The sequence below is a fragment of the Mustelus asterias genome, chromosome 2, assembly GCF_964213995.1.
Source record: "Mustelus asterias chromosome 2, sMusAst1.hap1.1, whole genome shotgun sequence".
Taxonomy (NCBI): Eukaryota; Metazoa; Chordata; class Chondrichthyes; order Carcharhiniformes; family Triakidae; genus Mustelus; species Mustelus asterias.
Window position 1 is genome coordinate 118,459,192 of NC_135802.1, and position 17,621 is coordinate 118,476,812.

Here is a 17,621-nt window from a genome sequence, read left to right on the forward strand (position 1 = left end):
TCAATCAACATCACAAAAACAGAAATTCTGCTCGTTGCCACACTGCTATTTATGGGAGTTTGCTGTCCTCAAATTGGTTGACATGTTTCCAACATCACAGCAATTCAAAAGTGCTTCATAAAAGGTACACATCTAGAGCACTATGTACAGTATTGGTCGCTTTATTAAAAGAAGGATGTAAGTACATCGGCAGCAGTTGCCCAGACTAATGCCTGGAATAAGCGGGTTGTCTTATGAGGAAAGGTTGGACAGGCTAGGCTTGTATCCACTGGAGTTTAGAAGAATAAGAGGTAACTTGATTGAAACATATAAGATCCTGAGGGGTCTTGAAAGGATGTATGTGGAAGGGATGTTTCCTCTTGAGGGAGAATCTAGAACTAAGAGTCACTGCTTAAAAATAATGGGTCATCCATTTAAAATGGCAATTTTTTTCTCTCCGAGAGTCATGTGAATTTGGAAGGCCCTGAAAAGGCAGTGGAAGCAGAGCTTTTGAATATTTTTAAGGCAGAGGTGGATAAACTCATGTGAAGCATGGATAGCTCATCAGGGTAGGCGGGCTACATGTTTGAGGTTACTATCGGATCAGCCATGACCTTATTAAATGGTGGAGCAGCCTTGAGGAACCAAATGGCCTACTCTTGCTCCTTGTTCATATCTGTTTATGTTTACATCTATTATGTATTGTAAAGCAATGCATCTCTGGGTGATTGATCCCATGACGTGTTGTGACATCACCGGAGACATTTGTGGGATTGTTAATCTCTCTTCCATGTTGGACATGTTGGAGGTGGGGGGATCGCCACTGCTGGGTGTGGGGGGACTGGACATTGGGGGGGATCAGGGCTAGCCCGGGAATTGCTGTGGGGGGGCGCGATTGGGCCGTGGGGGGGGGGGGCCGGAAGGCAGCACTGCGGGGGTCCCAGGCTGGCCAGCGATTGGGCTAGCCAGCAAACGGGGATCTGACGGATCGGGACCACTGCGCATCGGCAGAGTTCCGGAGTTGTCAGACTCTGGTGCGAATAGGCCCCGCCTCCCTGGGTTTTTAATTAGATTCACAACTGGGACCTCTGCAGTGCACAGTGTGTGGAGATTCAGGTGAGAAGCTGAACTGAGAAAACATTCAGGATTTAGATAAGTTCTCTCACCAATTCAGCACTTTTGGGAGAATCGAAGCCATAATTTCCCAACTCTTGTACTCAATGCCCTCACTGATGAAGGCAAGCATGCCATATGCCTTCTTAATCAAATTGGCCACCTGTGTTGCCACTTTTAGGGAACTGTGGACCTGTACGCCCAGATCCCTCTGTATGTTAATGTTCCTAAGGGTTTTACAGTATAATTCACACCTAAATTTGATCTTCCAAAATGCATTATCTCGCATTTATCTGGATTAAACTCCATCTGCCATTTCTATGCCCAAATCTCCAATCTATCTATATCCTGTTGTATCCTCTGACAGTCCCCGGTACTATCAGCAACTCCACCAATCTTCCTGTCATCCACAAACTTACTAATCAGACCACCCACATTTTCCTCCAGATCATTTATATATATGACTAACAACAGAAGTCCCAGCACTAATCCCTGCGGAACACCATTAGCTACAGATCTCCATTCTGAAGAATATCCTTCCACTGCTGCTCTCTGTCTTCTATAATCAAGCCAGTTCTGTATCCATCTAGCCAGCCAACCCAAATCCCAGGTGATTTTAGTTTTTGTACCAATCGGCCACGTGGAACCTTGTCAAGTGCCTTACTAAAGTCCATATAAACTATATCCACAGTCCTTCCCTCATCAATTATCGTAGCGGGCGAGGGGCAGATCATGGGAACGTCCGTTGACCTTGTGCAGGATTTTACGGTTTCGGGTCAAACACAACAGAAAATCCCACCCATGGGGTTTTTTTCAATTGGAGTCTCGATGTCAAAAAAAAATCCAGTGCCTCGACTCTTAAAATAAGTCAAGGAAAAGTATCAATGTAGTGAGAAAACATTGCTGGAAAAGAACCATGAGTAGGCTGAAAGAAAATGTTTACTTACTGTTTTGAAGCTGGGTAGACTTCCAGGCTGTGGGGACCACGCATGTGGCAGGCGGCAGCAATGGAGATTCTGGTATACAGAGTAGGAGTCTCTGTACTCTTAAAGGGATCCAAAGAGAAATAAAGCTTTACAAGTACAGCTTCTTCGCTGAGTAAAAAAGAAATTGATTGCCTACCAAGATGTAATTTGAAAATAAAATTCAAACTGCATGTCCAACTAAAATAAACAAAAGAAATAATACAAATTCATAAAGAAGAAAAAAAGAGAGGGGAAGAAGTCAAAGAAAGTATTACGATATAATAACCTGTAATTGCAAAGATGGCAAAGTCGGTGCCATAGAGGCGTTTGAAGAAAATGTGGAAACATGGGATTTTACAAAGAAAGTGGGTCTCAGCAAGACACCCTCCGTGTTCAACTGAACAGTACAGCACAGGAAACAGGCCCTTCGGCCCTCCAAGCCTGTGCCGCTCCTTGGTCCAACTAGACCAATCGTTTGTATCCCTCCATTCCCAGGCTGCTCATGTGACTATCCAGGTAAGTCTTAAACGATGTCAGCGTGCCTGCCTCCACCACCCTACTTGGCAGCGCATTCCAGGCCCCCACCACCCTCTGTGTAAAAAACGTCCCCCTGATGTCTGAGTTATACTTCGCCCCTCTCAGCTTGAGCCTGTGACCCCTCGTGATCGTCACCTCCGACCTGGGAAAAAGCTTCCCACTGTTCACCCTATCTATACCCTTCATAATCTTGTATACCTCTATTAGATCTCCCCTCATTCTCCGTCTTTCCAGGGAGAACAACCCCAGTCTACCCAATCTCTCCTCATAGCTAAGACCCTCCATACCAGGCAACATCCTGGTAAACCTTCTCTGCACTCTCTCCAATGCCTCCACGTCCTTCTGGTAGTGCGGCGACCAGAACTGGACGCAGTACTCCAAATGAAGGCAAGCGTCCAGCAGAGCAGCTGATTGGCTGTTGCAGGGAAGATTTGCATTGGGCAGTCAGTGCTTCCAGAAAATGGTTTGTGGAGGAGCTGTTTATCAAGGGACAGTTAAACCTCAAACACTACTTCAGTGTTTGCCTCTCTCCCTGCTCATCGAACCAAAAAATGAAACAGTCACTGTGAGGACCACAAGCAAGAGAAAGAAAACGGGAGAGAGAGAGAGAGGTGCGCTATTAGAAAATTTGCAGCAGAGTGTGAGTGTGAGGCTTTGGCTTGAGAGGCTTCAGTGAGTGGTGTCTCTCTCGGGTAACATCCTCTTAACTTTCAAAGAACAAAGAACAGTACAGCACAGGAACAGGCCCTTCGGCTCTCCAAGCCTGCACTGATCATGTTAATGTATCTAAACCAACCGCTTATATCTCTCTATTCCCCGTTTGTTCATATGCCTATCAAGACAAGTCTTAAATGTCTCTAACGTATCTGCCTCAACCATCTCACTTGGCAGTGCATTCCAGGCACTGGAATGTCCCGTACATCTCCACTGAACTTTTCTCCCCTTATCTTGAACTTGTGCCCCCTTGTAATTATCATTTTTGCCCTGGGAAAAAGCTTCCAACTGTTCACCCTATCCATACAAGCTGACAAAAACGGTTGATGAAGGAAGGGCCGTGGATGTCGTCTATATGGATTTCAGTAAGGCATTTGACAAAGTCCCACATGGCAGGTTGGTTAAGAAGGTTAAGGCTCATGGGATACAAGGAGAAGTGGCTAGATGGATGGAGAACTGGCTTGGCCATAGGAGACCGAGGGTAGTGGTCGAAGGGTCTTTTTCCAGCTGGAGGTCTGTGACCAGTGGTGTTCCGCAGGGCTCTGTACTGGGGCCTCTGCTATTTGTGATATATATAAATGATTTGGAAGAAGGTGTAACTGGTGTAATCAGCAAGTTTGCGGATGACACGAAGATGGCTGGACTTGCGGATAGCAAAGAGCATTGTTGGGCAATACAGCAGGATGGGCTGGAAAATTGGGCGGAGAAATGGCAGATGGAATTGATAGGCTGGAAAATTGGGCGGAGAAATGGCAGATGGAATTTAATCCAGATAAATGCGAAGTGATGCATTTTGGAAGAAATAATGTAGGGAGGAGTTATGCAATAAATGGCAGAGTCATCAGGAGTATAGAAACACAGAGGTGTGCAAGTCCACAAATCCTTGAAGGTGGCAACACAGGTGGAGAAGGTGGTGAAGAAGGCATATGGTATGCTTGCCTTTATAGGACGGGGTATAGAGTATAAAAGCTGGAGTCTGATGATGCAGCTGTATACATTTGGAGTACTGCGTCCAGTTCTGGTCGCCGCACTACCAGAAGGATGTGGAGGCGTTAGAGAGAGTGCAGAGAAGGTTTACCAGGATGTTGCCTGGTATGGAGGGTCTTAGCTATGAGGAGAGATTGGGTAAACTGGGGTTGTTCTCCCTGGAAAGACGGAGAATGAGGGGAGATCTAATAGAGGTGTACAAGATTATGAAGGGTATAGATAGGGTGAACAGTGGGAAGCTTTTTCCCAGGTCGGAGGTGACGATCATGAGGGGTCACGGGCTCAAGGTGAGAGGGGTGAAGTATAACTCAGATATCAGAGGGACGTTTTTTACACAGAGGGTGGTGGGGGCCTGGAATGCGCTGCCAAGTAGGGTGGTGGAGGCAGGCACGCTGACATCGTTTAAGACTTACCTGGATAGTCACATGAGCAGCCTGGGAATGGAGGGATACAAACGATTGGTCTAGTTGGACCAAGGAGTGGCGCAGACTTGGAGGGCCGAAGGGCCTGTTTCCTGTGCTGTACTGTTCTTTGTTCTTTGTTCTTTGTATACCCCTCATTATTTTATAAACTTCTACCAGGTCACCCCTCAGCCTCCATCTTTCCAGGGAGATCAATCCTAGTTTATTCAATCTTTCCTCATAGCTAATACCCTCCATATCAGGCAACATCCTGGTCAACCTTTTCTGCACTCCCTCCAAAGCCTCCACTTCCTTCGGGTGTTGTGGTGACCGGAATCGGACACAGTATTCCAAATTTGGCCTAACCAATGTTTTATACAACTGTAGCATAATTTGCCAACTTTTGTCCTTGATGCCCCGTCCGATGAAGGCAAGCTTGCCATATGCTTTGTTCATACCTTTTCCACCTGTGCTTCCACTTTTAAGGATCTGTGAACCTGTACTCCCAGATCTGTCTGTGTGCCTACGCTCCTGATGGTTCTGCCATTTAATTTATAACTCCCACCTGAATTGGATCTACCAAAATGCATCATCTCGCATTTGTCGAGATTAAATTCCAGCTGCCATTTCTCCACCCAATCTATATCCTGCTGTATTCTCTGACAATCTTCATCACTATCCGCAACTCTGCAAACTTGCTAATCAGACCAACTATGTTTTCTTTCAAGTCATTTATATATATTATAAATAGCAGAGGTCCCAGCACTGATCCCTTGGAACACCACTAGTTACAGACCTCCATTCAGAAAAAATACCCTTCCACCGCCTTCTATGGCCAAGCCAGTTCTGAATCCATCTAGCTAATTCACCCCTGATTCCGTGAGACTTAATCTTTTGCCATGAGGGATCTTGTCAATTGCCTTACTAAAGACCATGTAGCCAACATCCACAGTCCTTCCCTCGTCAATCATTTTTGTCACCTCCTCAAAAACCTCAAATAAATTAGTGAGACATGACCTCCCACATATAAAACCATGCTGTCTGTCACTAACAAGACCATTCAGTTCCAAATGTGTATCGATCCTATTCCTAAGAATCTATTCCAACAGTTTCACTATCACTGACATCAAGCTCACTGGCCGATAATTACTTGGGTTATCCTTGTTACTCTTCTTAAATAATGGGACAACATTGGCTATCCTCCAATCCTCTGGTACCTCACAAGTTCCGCACACACGAGGACGGCCTCAACCGCGACATTGGGTTCATGGCACACTATTTGTAACCCCCACAGAGTTTCACTGGCTGTCTTGTCTGGAGACAATACACATCTTTTTAGCCTGTCTTGATGCTCTCTCCACTCACATTGTTTTGTTTCTTAAAGACTTGATTAGTTGTAAGTATTCGCATTCCAACCATTATTCATGTAAATTGAGGTTGTGTCTTTATATGCTCTGTTTGTGAACAGAATTCCCACTCACCTGAAGAAGGGGCTTAGAGCTCCGAAAGCATGTGTGGCTTTTGCTACCAAATAAACCTGTTGGACTTTAACCTGGTGTTGTTAAACTTCTTACCTCACTAGTGGCCAACGAAAGATTTCTGTTAGAGGCCCAGCAATTTCATTTCTTGCCTGCCTCAATAATTCCTCTTTTCTTGGTGCAAGGAGGGCAGTGATATGTTCCTCCTGCAGGATGTGGGAGCCCAGGGAGAATTCCGTTGTCGCTAATGACTACACCTGTGGGAAGTGTACCCAGTTACAGCTCCTGGGAGACTGAGTTAGGGAGCCAGAGCTGGAGTTGGATGCACTCAGGAACACCTGGGCTGCTGAGCACTTTATAGATAAAAGTTTTAGCGAGGCGATCGCATCTAAGGTGCAGGCAGTGGCTGTGTGACCACCAGGAAAGGCAAAGGGAGTAGGGAGAGAGTGCAGGAGTCCCCTGTGGCCATTCCCCTTGTAAAAATGTATCCTGTTTTGGATACTGTTGAGGGAATGACCAGTCCGGTGAAAGCAGCAGTAGCCAAATCTGTGGCACTATGACTGGGACACAGCGCGAAAGGGTAAAGGTAAACAGGGCTGTTGTGATAGATATTCGATAGTTAAGGGGACAGACAGGAGATTCTGTGGCTGCAAATGGGAGTCCAGGATAGTGTGTTGCCTCCTGGGTGCCAGGGTCAAAGGTAACTCGGAGCAGCTGCAGAACATACTTAACGGGGAGGGTGAGCAGCTGGAAGTCGTTGTGCATGTTGGCACAAATGATGTAAATAGAAATAGGGGTGAGATCCTGAGGAGTGATTATAGAGAGCTAGGAAAAAGGTTAAGAAGTGTTGTAGGGAAAAATCCCTTGTACCAGTGCATTCAAAGAAGTCAAGTCGCAAGGCAACGTTCAAAGTGTTTTTCTTTATTGTACAATTACTGGGATCCCAGGGAGAACCAACGTAACCAGCTCCGAAACAGTGGCTTGGCCACGTTGATCTCAATCCTTTCACATCAGCTCTGGATCTTTATAGGGATCCAAATTCGAGCGGGAACATTTGATTATGCATTTTTACAATATGTATAAAGTGGTCTGTCGGGCCAGGAAGTTCTCTGGGAGGCTTGTCAGTTTGCACTTGTATGGTGTGTGTTTGTGTTAATGGGACTACCTGTTCTTGCCCCGGTGTTTTAATGTGTTTCCCATTATCCGAATTGACCTCATTGTTTTGTGTTCTGTGTTCCCTGCTTGCGAGATTAGGTGTTAATGTCATTTTGTCCTGCTGTGTGTCGGGAGATTTAATCTAATCTTTTATTCCTTTTACCCTAGTTTGTTAAGTTTCTTTGCCTGCCTTGGCCATTTTATTCCTGTAATATTTTATTGATAGTCTGGTTATGCCATATAGCCCACTCTCGGTCTTGACTCGCAGATATCCCGATCTTCCTTGGCCAAAGGCCGGTTTAAAATGCAGCTTCGCGCTGTTGCTGGGCAGAATAAGGATCTTTCGTTGGCTTTGAAATTTAAAGGTCTCTCAGCTGTGCAGAGGGGGTTTGAACGAATATCCATCCGGGTGTTCCCCTCTGCATTGTAGGCACGTTATGAATGGTGCCAATATGGCTTTTGGAAAATTGCCTACTTCAGTCCCTCCTCTCGTCCAGGGGGTCCCATTCATGGCTGACCCCCCGTGGACGATCTTCAGAGGTACAGTGACTTGTACAGATGTCGTCCTTGCCGTTGTTCCTCTTCCTCTGTGGTGTGGTTAAATTCTTGCATCTGGATACTGGCAGTGGGTAGCATTCTTGATGTAATATTTGCACATATCACTTTAATACAGGTTAGGCCCAGGCAGAGTGTGAACAGGATGGCTACTACTAAGATTAATCCCTTCATAATGTATGCTCCCCAAACTGTGTTAAACAGCCACCCTAACCACCCATCAGTCCCTGTTAATCCCTGTTTAAAGCTATCCAATTGCTTTTGTATCCCGGACATGGCTGCTGTTATGTTTAGTGTCTCGTCGTGTACATATGTGATGCATTTTCCTTTGATGATGGTGCATACCCCTCCTTGTCTGGCTAGCTGATAGTCTACTGCATATCTCGTTTGCTGTGTGTATAGTCTGAGTTCTGCGAGTTCTTGGTCAATTGCACCCAGTGCTTGTAGGGTGTTGTTTCCTAAAATGGTCAGTCCACATATGAAGAAATTCCTATTACTGGCGCTGATCACCCCTGCGGCGCCTCCTAGGGATAGTGTCCCCAGAAATCCATACCCCAGAGAAGACCCTAATGTGACAGGGGCCTGCCAGTCGGCGCAGAATTCTGCGCTGATGGCCCTGGTCACGATGCGTTTCTGGACATGTCCCTCGCTTGGGCACGGAACCATGAGAGGTCTGATTGTCCCTACGGAAAAGAACCTTGGAGGCCTGTCTGTGGCCGTCATGTATACATTTTTGAATAAAAACACGTAACCTTCTTTAACCCGATAACATGCATTACCCCAGGGTCGTTTGACCACATGGTCCCATCTTGTGGGACCTTCCCTCCCCCGGGACTGTCCACTTGATTGTACCCCTTGGTGAGAATCAAATGGGTATGTCCCCGAGGCCGAGCTTACGTGGGTGCCGTTGCACTTGCCACACATAAGCTGCCTACCCGCGGTGACTGCAATGCATTTTTGTTGCTTGCAGTCACAAGTGAAGTGTCCTTCCCAGACCCGGCACTCCTGGAGAGCACAATGTGCCTCAGCGCACGAATCATTTTTAGGGACAAAGGCATGCACGCACCCCCATCCCTCTCCCTTAAAACATTGTGGGTAGTTCCCATGTGTCTCCTCCTGTTGGGGTCCCATCCCCCTTAGAATTCCCGACTCAGTGAGCTCTACACACCTTCCTTGTATCCCTTGTTTAAAGTACCCAATATGTTCCTTGCAGGGTGCCCCCGATGTGTCAATAGTGAATAACTCTTGTGGGAGCCACCCTGGTGTTGCGATGAATAGGGAGTTTACTGATCGCGCTGAAGGGTAACAAGCGGTCCTATTCCCATAGATCTGGATGTGTGTTTTCAGGAATAGGTTTCCTTCCATGATTGGGGGTTCTGCTCCCCTAACCCCCATGTGTTGGAGCGTATTTACAACGGTCATGGTTATTATCAAATACGTCCCTGTTCCCATATTGTTTTTTTTCTCAACAGTATTTTTACAGTTATAGTATATACAGAAAATAAACAGGCAATCAAATTAAAAGTAGTTTGTTCCGACGTCTTGATAGTAGATCTGGTCCTGGTTCCTGTGGAATTTGAATGAACGAAAACGGTATTCTTTAGTTCATTTGTCTTCATACAGCTTTAATTGGGTCCAGTGTTTCCAGACCCCTTATCCCCTTATATCTATACAGGCACAGGTATCTCCGCTAATAATGACCTCGTAAGGTCCGTGCCATCTTGGGGCAAATCCTGGTTTTGCAGGAAGCACTTTTGTTAATACCCGGCTCCCGGCCTTTGGGACCTCTGGTAATATTTCTGAGTCCTCCTCTGTATCGACCTGTGCCTGATTAAAAATTACGGACCGGCGCATCCCCTTCAATTGGGTGCTAAGGTTTCGGATGTATTGACGGATCTTATCCTTTATCGGACCCACATCTGTCCAGCCTGTAATAATGTTTTCGGGTAAGTGCATTGCTCGCCCGGTCATCAGCTCGTATGGAGTCAAGCCGGTAGTTCGATTTGTGGTCGCCCTAAGCCTCATCAGAACTGCAGGTAGGACTTCTGTCCAATTTCTACCTGAGGATTGCATTGCTTTTGCCATGGTTATTTTTAGAGTCCGATTCATCCTCTCCACCATCCCGGAACTTTGTGGGTGATAGGGGATGTGAAATTTCTGTTTTATTCCTAATAGTTGGCAAATGTTTTTCATAACCTTTCCTGTGAAATGTGTTCCCTGGTCCGAATCAACTTGAATTGGCATCCCCCATCGGGGAATGACTTCTGCTGCCAATATCCTGGCTACCGTTAGGGCTGTACAATTGGTTGTGGGGAATGCTTCTACCCACCTGGTGAATTGATCTACTATTACCAGGCAGTATGTTTTCCCGTGAGAGGGGGGCAATGGTCCTATGAAGTCCATTTGTATCTGTTCCCAGGGTCCCTTCGGTCTGGGTTGGTGTCCCATCTTTACCTTTATGGGCTTCCCGGGGTTGTGCTGTGCACATATAGTGCATCTGCGGCAGTATGTGGCCACATCTCGTCCCAATCCTTTCCACCACCACTCTCTCCCCAGGCTCTGTATCATTGCATCCCTGCCTGTATGGGGAAGCCCGTGGTGTAGTTCCAGTAATGTGTTCTGGATACATCCTGGCGCCAATACCCGGTTATCTTTTCTCCACACCCCGTCAGTCCCTTTAACTGCGCCCAGCTCCTCCCATCTATCTCGTTCTTGCTGTGTAATGTCCCCATGTAATTTCTGTATGTCAATTTCTTCCGGTTCTACCACTATCACTGCAAGGAGCAGGCTTTTAATGTCGCTGTTTTCTAGTGCTTGCTGTGCCGCTGTGTCTGCGGCTTGATTCCCTTTGAAATGAATCCACCCCGGGGTGTCTCTTCCGGGTTCCCGCTGGTGGGTTTTTATTTTAATTACTGCGGCCTCTGTAGGCTGTTCACTAGCTGCTAGCAGCGCCCTTATCTGCTGTTGGTGTTTAATGGGGGTACCTCCTGTAGTAATGAACCCCCTTCTCCCCCATGCGGGCATGTAATCATGGATCACACCAAACGCATATTGGCTGTCTGTATACACATTGACTGTTTTCCCTGCTGCTAATCTTAAGGCTTGGGTGAGGGCAACTAATTCTGCTACCTGAGCGGACTGACCCCCGTCGATCCTTCCTGATTCTAGGGTTTCCAGGTTCTGGTCTACTACTGCCCACCCTGTCCTTGGTGATCCTGATACATATTTGCGGGACCCATCCACATAGAAGGTCTTATTTGCTGTTGGAAGGGGTTCGTCTCTAATCTTTCCTTCCTTGTTATCTTTGTCAATTTCTCCACAGCTGTGCACTTCCCCAGTATCTAAAATCCCTTCCGCGGGATTTTCTCCCGTGTCCCTAATGATGGTGACTGACTTGTTAGGTGGTAGGAGTGTGGCCTCCCACCTTGCCCTCCTTATATTTGAGACTGTTTTGAGTTTGCCCGTGTTTAGCATCTCTACCAATGTATGTTTTGTGTGTAGCACAATATCTCCTGTCATGACAATGGGCTCACTTATCCTCACAGCCCATGCTGCACAATCTAGGGCGGCTATGCACCTGGGCATCCCGGTGACTACTGGTCCCTCAGCCGTTGAATAATACCCTACGGGTCTCTTTCTATCTCCATGAGTCTGTGCCACTACGGCAGAATAGAAGCCGTCCTGGTTGTCACAGAAGATGTGGAACTTCTTGCTTCCATCTGGCAGTCCCAGCCCTGGGGCTGAAATTAACCTAGCTTTCAACTCTGCATATGCTGTCTCTTGCTCTTGTCTCCACTCTATACTTTCCAAGGCTGGCTTTCCTCCCTTCACTAGTCTCTGAATTGGCTCCGCAATTCTTGCAAAGTCAGGGATAAAACTCCTACTGTAATTGAATAGTCCTAAAACTTTTCGGACCCCTCTTACTGTAACTGGTCGCGGCATTTCTTTAATCGCGGTTTTGCGATCTGCGGGCATTTCTTTAATTCCCTGGGAAATTAGGTGTCCTAAGTACAGGACCTGGGGTTTTGCAATTTGTGCCTTATGTGGGCTGACTTTCAGCCCGGCTTTTGCCAATCCTTCTAGTACTGCATACAGGGCTGCCTTGTGCCCTTTTTCTGTTTTGGACGCTATTAACACATCGTCCACATACTGGAGGACTGTATTGCCCTCATGCAATTTCACCCTACTCAGGATATCGCTCATTGTTCTGTGAAATATGGCAGGACTGTTATGAAATCCCTGTGGGAGGCGAGTCCATGTATACTGTTTCTCTCCCACAGTGAAGGCAAATTTGTTTTGGGATTCTGAGTCCAGTGGAAGGGACCAGAACCCTCTAGCACCGTGAAAATTTTGTGGTCTTGTGCCAATCCGTTTAAAATAGTCGAGGGGTTTGCCACAATGGGGTGTAATTTAGGTGTTACCTTGTTCAAACCTGTGTAATCGATGGTGAGCCGATAGCTCCCGTCAGGTTTTATAACTGGCCATGTGGGGGAATTGGTGGTACTGGTGGTTTCCCTGAGGATTCCCTTTTCTATTAAACCCTTGACTATTTCTACCACTGCCCCTTGCGCTTCTCTCTTGATAGGGTATTGTCGGTGGGGCTTGTGTTCCGGTCCTGGGACTTTTATCGGTTCTGTGTCGGTTAGTCCGGTATCTAATTTCGTCCGAGCCCAGGCTTCGGGAATGGAAGCGCAGATGGCTCCGAACCCTTCTTTTTCCTGATCCCAATCTCGGGCCACTATGGTGGCTATCCCAACCGTCCCCAGGTGGCTAGCTAATGTCCCTATTCCGGTCTTCCTACCGTCAGGTTGTGGCCAAATTAGTTTCCCTTTCCCACAGCCTCATTAAATCGTTCCCCATGATTGTGCCCTCATTATTCTGACAAACGTAAAATTGCATTGGAATATACTTGTGGTTGATTTCTACTAGTGTGGTTTCACTAAGATAGGCGGGTATTCTCTCTCCCCCTCCCCCGGTTATGTGTATTCTTTTGTTGGTCAGTGGCAGGGGTAGGTTTGTAATTGATATGGCTGCTCCCGTATCTACTAACATGTGGCATTCCCTACCCCCTACCAGGGCTTCTACATATATTCTCTCCCCCTCTTTCCTGTTTTGGATGGGAGTTACGGGTTGTGAGATTTCGACCAGTGTTGGCCGATAAGTGGAGTGGACGGACACCGGCTTTTGTCGGGATTCACTGTCTCCTGTGGGCGTGGCTACACTAATCCTCTCTTGTCTCCCATCTCCCTGGTTTGGGGTCTCTTCTAGTCACCCTAGTGGATTCCGGGAATGTGGTGCCCCCGGGGTTGGTCTATAGTTGTCTCGGGGTCTCCCATGTTTCCCCCAACATGTTGCCTCGGTGTGCCCTGCCCTGTGGCAGTGGTCACAGCGGGGCCCGCCATTCTCGGGTTTCCCTTTGAATGGTGCTTCCCTGCAGAATCTAGCCGTATGCCCTGGCTGGCCACATGTGTAGCAGCTGAGCCCGGTTCTCCCCTTATCTCCGTTATGGGGGGTTCCAGTTCTCTCTCGTCTGGGCTTTGCCTGGGCAACCTTCCCTTCTTTTATCCCGCTAGCCCACTCGACTAGCTCGTCATAGTCTTGGGATGCTATCACCCCCATCTTAAGGATTTCTTGGTGTACCTCTGATAGCCCGTCCTTGAATGCCTGGATAAAAGCCCTGTCTCTCCTATCCACATTGTCCTGTCCTGAACATTCCCTATATACCTGGAATAATCTCTCTCCAAATTCCGATGCACTTTCCCCCTGTCCTTGTTTAGTATTTGTGATCCTGCTCCAATTAGTGGGGGAGTTCCCTAAGACCTGTTGGATTTCGGTCTTAAATAATGTAAAGGGTGCCTGCTGGTCGTCTATCTCAGCCGTTGTAGGAACGGCATGTGTCCACCTTCCTCCATTATAGTCCTGTGCTGCTTGGGTCACTGGCCCTCCTGCCACCAACCTCCATTTATCCGCTGGACAGGCTGCCCTGACCAGCTGGTGTATGTCCCTTAAATGTAACTGGTGTCCTACCCAGAGTGAATCCAATTCGCCCCAAAATCCCAGGTTTGCGCTTCTGGGTTTTAACTTCCCTAGGGATGCCATAATCTGCTGCCTTTCCCCTGGGGTAAAAGGCTTATAGGTTGCTTTTGGTTGTGCTAACGTCCCTCCTCTGGTGACTGGCGCTAGATTATAATTTTTTATGTCTCCTTCTGATACTGGAGCGGTTGTATGTTTCTGCACTGACTCGTATGAGCGCCGAGGGTCCGTTTCCTCTGATCTCTGCGTTATCTCCGCAGTGTGGCTTCTGTGTTCTAATTCCCTCACTCTCTCCTGCAATACCTTAATTTGTTCTGTCTCTTTGTGTCTCTCCTCCATTGAGGCATTTACCTTCTCAATTAGTCCAGCTAACTGGGTCACTAACATTACTCCCATTACTTTTGTTTTGTCCCGTTTAACTCCGTCTACCCACTTTCTCTGATCTTCTAAAGTTTGTGATGCGTTCCACCATTTCCGTTTCATCTTTGCAACAATCGCTTCTCTGGCTAACAGATACTTCAAAATGAGAGCTACTGCAGTTTCTCCCTTAACAACGTGGTCTGCCATTTTTCTGTCTAGCAGTCCTGCAACCCCCGTATGCTGGTTCCAACAGTAAAAGTGCCCCAACTCTCTCTCTTATCTGCTGTCACTGATACTGCTCCAGCACCGTCTGTATTGCTGTGGGGTCTCGTAGTGGGGTCCCAGTGGGTCTCTTCCCCTGTGCTCCCCCAACTATTCCTGACACCTCACGCTTGGTCTATTTTGTGTTGTCTTATTGGGATGTGTGCTGGTTTTTTAGTGGGTTTGTCGGCCCCTGTCCCCAGCCCCTTTAAGTACAACGCCTCCCGCTTGGCCACCACCTCCACTAGCAAGGTTGATCCGTTACCCCAAACCTGGTACCCTGCTATGGACTGTGGTGTTCCCTACAGACGAACAAGGTTATCAAACTCCGCCCAGGTCCCTAATGGATCCTCCGTCGTCGTGTCTCTTGGTCAGGATGGATCGGGTCCCCTTTTCCTCAACACTTACACATATGTATCTGTTATCAAAGCCCCTGTTATAATTAGTAACTGTATCGACTCTGAGGTTGTTCGTCCCTTCAGAGTCTGTGTTGTTACCCGATTTACACTGTCCGTGCCTTGCACCCTGAGTGCCTGTGCCTCTTAGCGACCGCTTCAAAACCCAACCTTAGCGTGGGAGATTTCTCCTCTTAACGTCCAGTTTAGGGTAGGGCACCTTGAGTCAAGCACTCCCTTGTCCTATTGCCTTGGCACAGACAGCGGTTTCGTTTACAATCCTGGGTTAGTTACACCAATTAGTTCTGCATGCGGTTCTTATCTTTATATTAGTCTTAATTCCTTATTCCCGTTATCAAATAGCCCAAAACCTGTTATCTTTACCTCTGGTCCTCTATTTCTATTAAAGTTACTTACCTTCTTCCACGCGGTCGTTCTGACCTATACCTCTTTAGTGCAGAATTCTGTTTCAATTTAAAAAACTTAGGCAAGATTATACAGTTCTACAAGACAACAATATTTAACACAGACAAACCCTAACCCTTAAAGGTACCTCACTTTGAACGGAGACTTGTACTCGCCCTTGACTGCTCTGGATTTTTATCAGATTCGTTTAAATTTGATCCCGGCTTCCAGACCGTGGCCACCAGTCAGAAGTCAGATATCAAATCCTGAGCCGACTACGCCATTTGTTGTAGGGAAAAATCCCTTGTACCAGTGCATTCAAAGAAGTCGAGTCGCAAGGCAACGTTCAAAGTGTTTTTCTTTATTGTACAATTACTGGGAACCCAGGGAGAACCAACGTAACCAGCTCCGAAACAGTGGCTTGGCCACATTGATCTTCATCCTTTCACATCAGCTCTGGATCTTTATAGGGATCCAAATTCGAGCGGGAACATTTGATTATGCATTTTTACAATATGTATAAAGTGGTCTGTCGGGTCAGGAAGTTCTCTGGGAGGCTTGTCAATTTGCATTTGTATGGTGTGTGTTTGTGTTAATGGGACTACCTGTTCTTGGCCCGGTGTTTTAATGTGTTTCCCATTATCCGAATTGACCTCATTGTTTTGTGTCTGTGTTCCCTGCTTGCGAGATTAGGTGTTAATGTCATTTTGTCCTGCTGTGTGTCGGGAGATTTAATCTAATCTTTTATTCCTTTTACCCTAGTTTGTTAAGTTTCTTTGCCTGCCTTGGCCATTTTATTCCTGTAATATTTTATTGATAGTCTGGTTATGCCATATAGCCCACTCTCGGTCTTGACTCGCAGATATCCCGATCTTCCTTGGCCAAAGGCCGGTTTAAAATGCAGCTTCGCGCTGTTGCTGGGCAGAATAAGGATCTTTCGTTGGCTTTGAAATTTAAAGGTCTCTCAGCTGTGCAGAGGGGGTTTGAACGAATATCCATCCGGGTGTTCCCCTCTGCATTGTAGGCACGTTATGAATGGTGCCAATATGGCTTTTGGAAAATTGCCTACTTCAGAAGCAATACCTCCAGGGTAGTAATCTCTGGATTACTTCCAGTGCCATGTGCTAGTGAGGGTAAAAACAAGAGAATATGGCAAATGAATGCATCGCCAAAAAATTGATGCAGGGAGCATGGATTCAGATTCTAAGATCATTGGGATTTTTTCTGGGGCAGAGGTGATCTGTTTAAGAGATTGCATCTGAACTGGAGGGGGACCAATATCCTGGGGGGCAGATTTGCTTGCGTTACAAGGGGGGGTTTAAACTAGATTGGCAGGAGGGTGGGATCCTCAGCAGCAGGGAAGCAAATGATGCGCTGAAAGGAGATGCAGAACTCAGCAACGGCAAGCTGGACAGACACGATAGGCAGGAGCACGGCAGGGAGTGGGGAAAATCTGTTGGATTAAATTGCATCTATTTCAATGCAAAAGGCTGGCAGGTAAGGCTGGTGAACTCAGGGCATGGATAGGTACATGGGACTGGGATATTATAGCCATAACTGAAACATGGCTAAGGGAGGGACAGGACTGGCAGCTCAATGTTCCAGGGTACAAGTGCTTTAGATGGGACAGAGGTGGAGGAAAGAGAGGAGGGGGAGTTGCATTCTTGATTAAGGGGAGCATCACGGCAGTAGTCAGAGCTGAAATAACTGAGGGATCATCCAATGAGGTCTTGTGGGTGGAACTCAGAAAAAAGATGGGGATGGTGACCTTATTGGGGTTGTACTATAGGCCCCCAAATAGTCAACGGGAATTAAAAGAACAAATATGTAGGGAGACTGGGGAGACTTGTAGGGGTTGTTTCCGTCGGGGATTTTAATTTTCCTAACATAGACTGGGACAGCCATAGTGTTAAGGGCTTAGATGGGATGGAATTTGTTAAGTGTGTTCAGGAAAGTTTTCTCACGCAGTATGTGAAGAGTCCTGCTCAGGAAAGGGCAAAACTCCGGCGCCCCCATACGCACTCTGCCTGAAAAAATATCAGCCATTCCAAATCATGCTGCACAAGCCTGTGGGCGGGGCTTAACGTGCCCGAAACCCTGCAGCTCCAAGCAGCACCTGCAATTACACATGCGCAGAAAAAAAATGATAGAATGCAGCTCCCCTGCCAAATCCCTCCCGGGCTGGATAATGCCTCTCCCTGGCTCCCACAGACATTGCCCCACCGACCACCCCCCCGCCTCCCCCCCCCACAATATTACTGACCCCCCCAACCCCCCGCCACC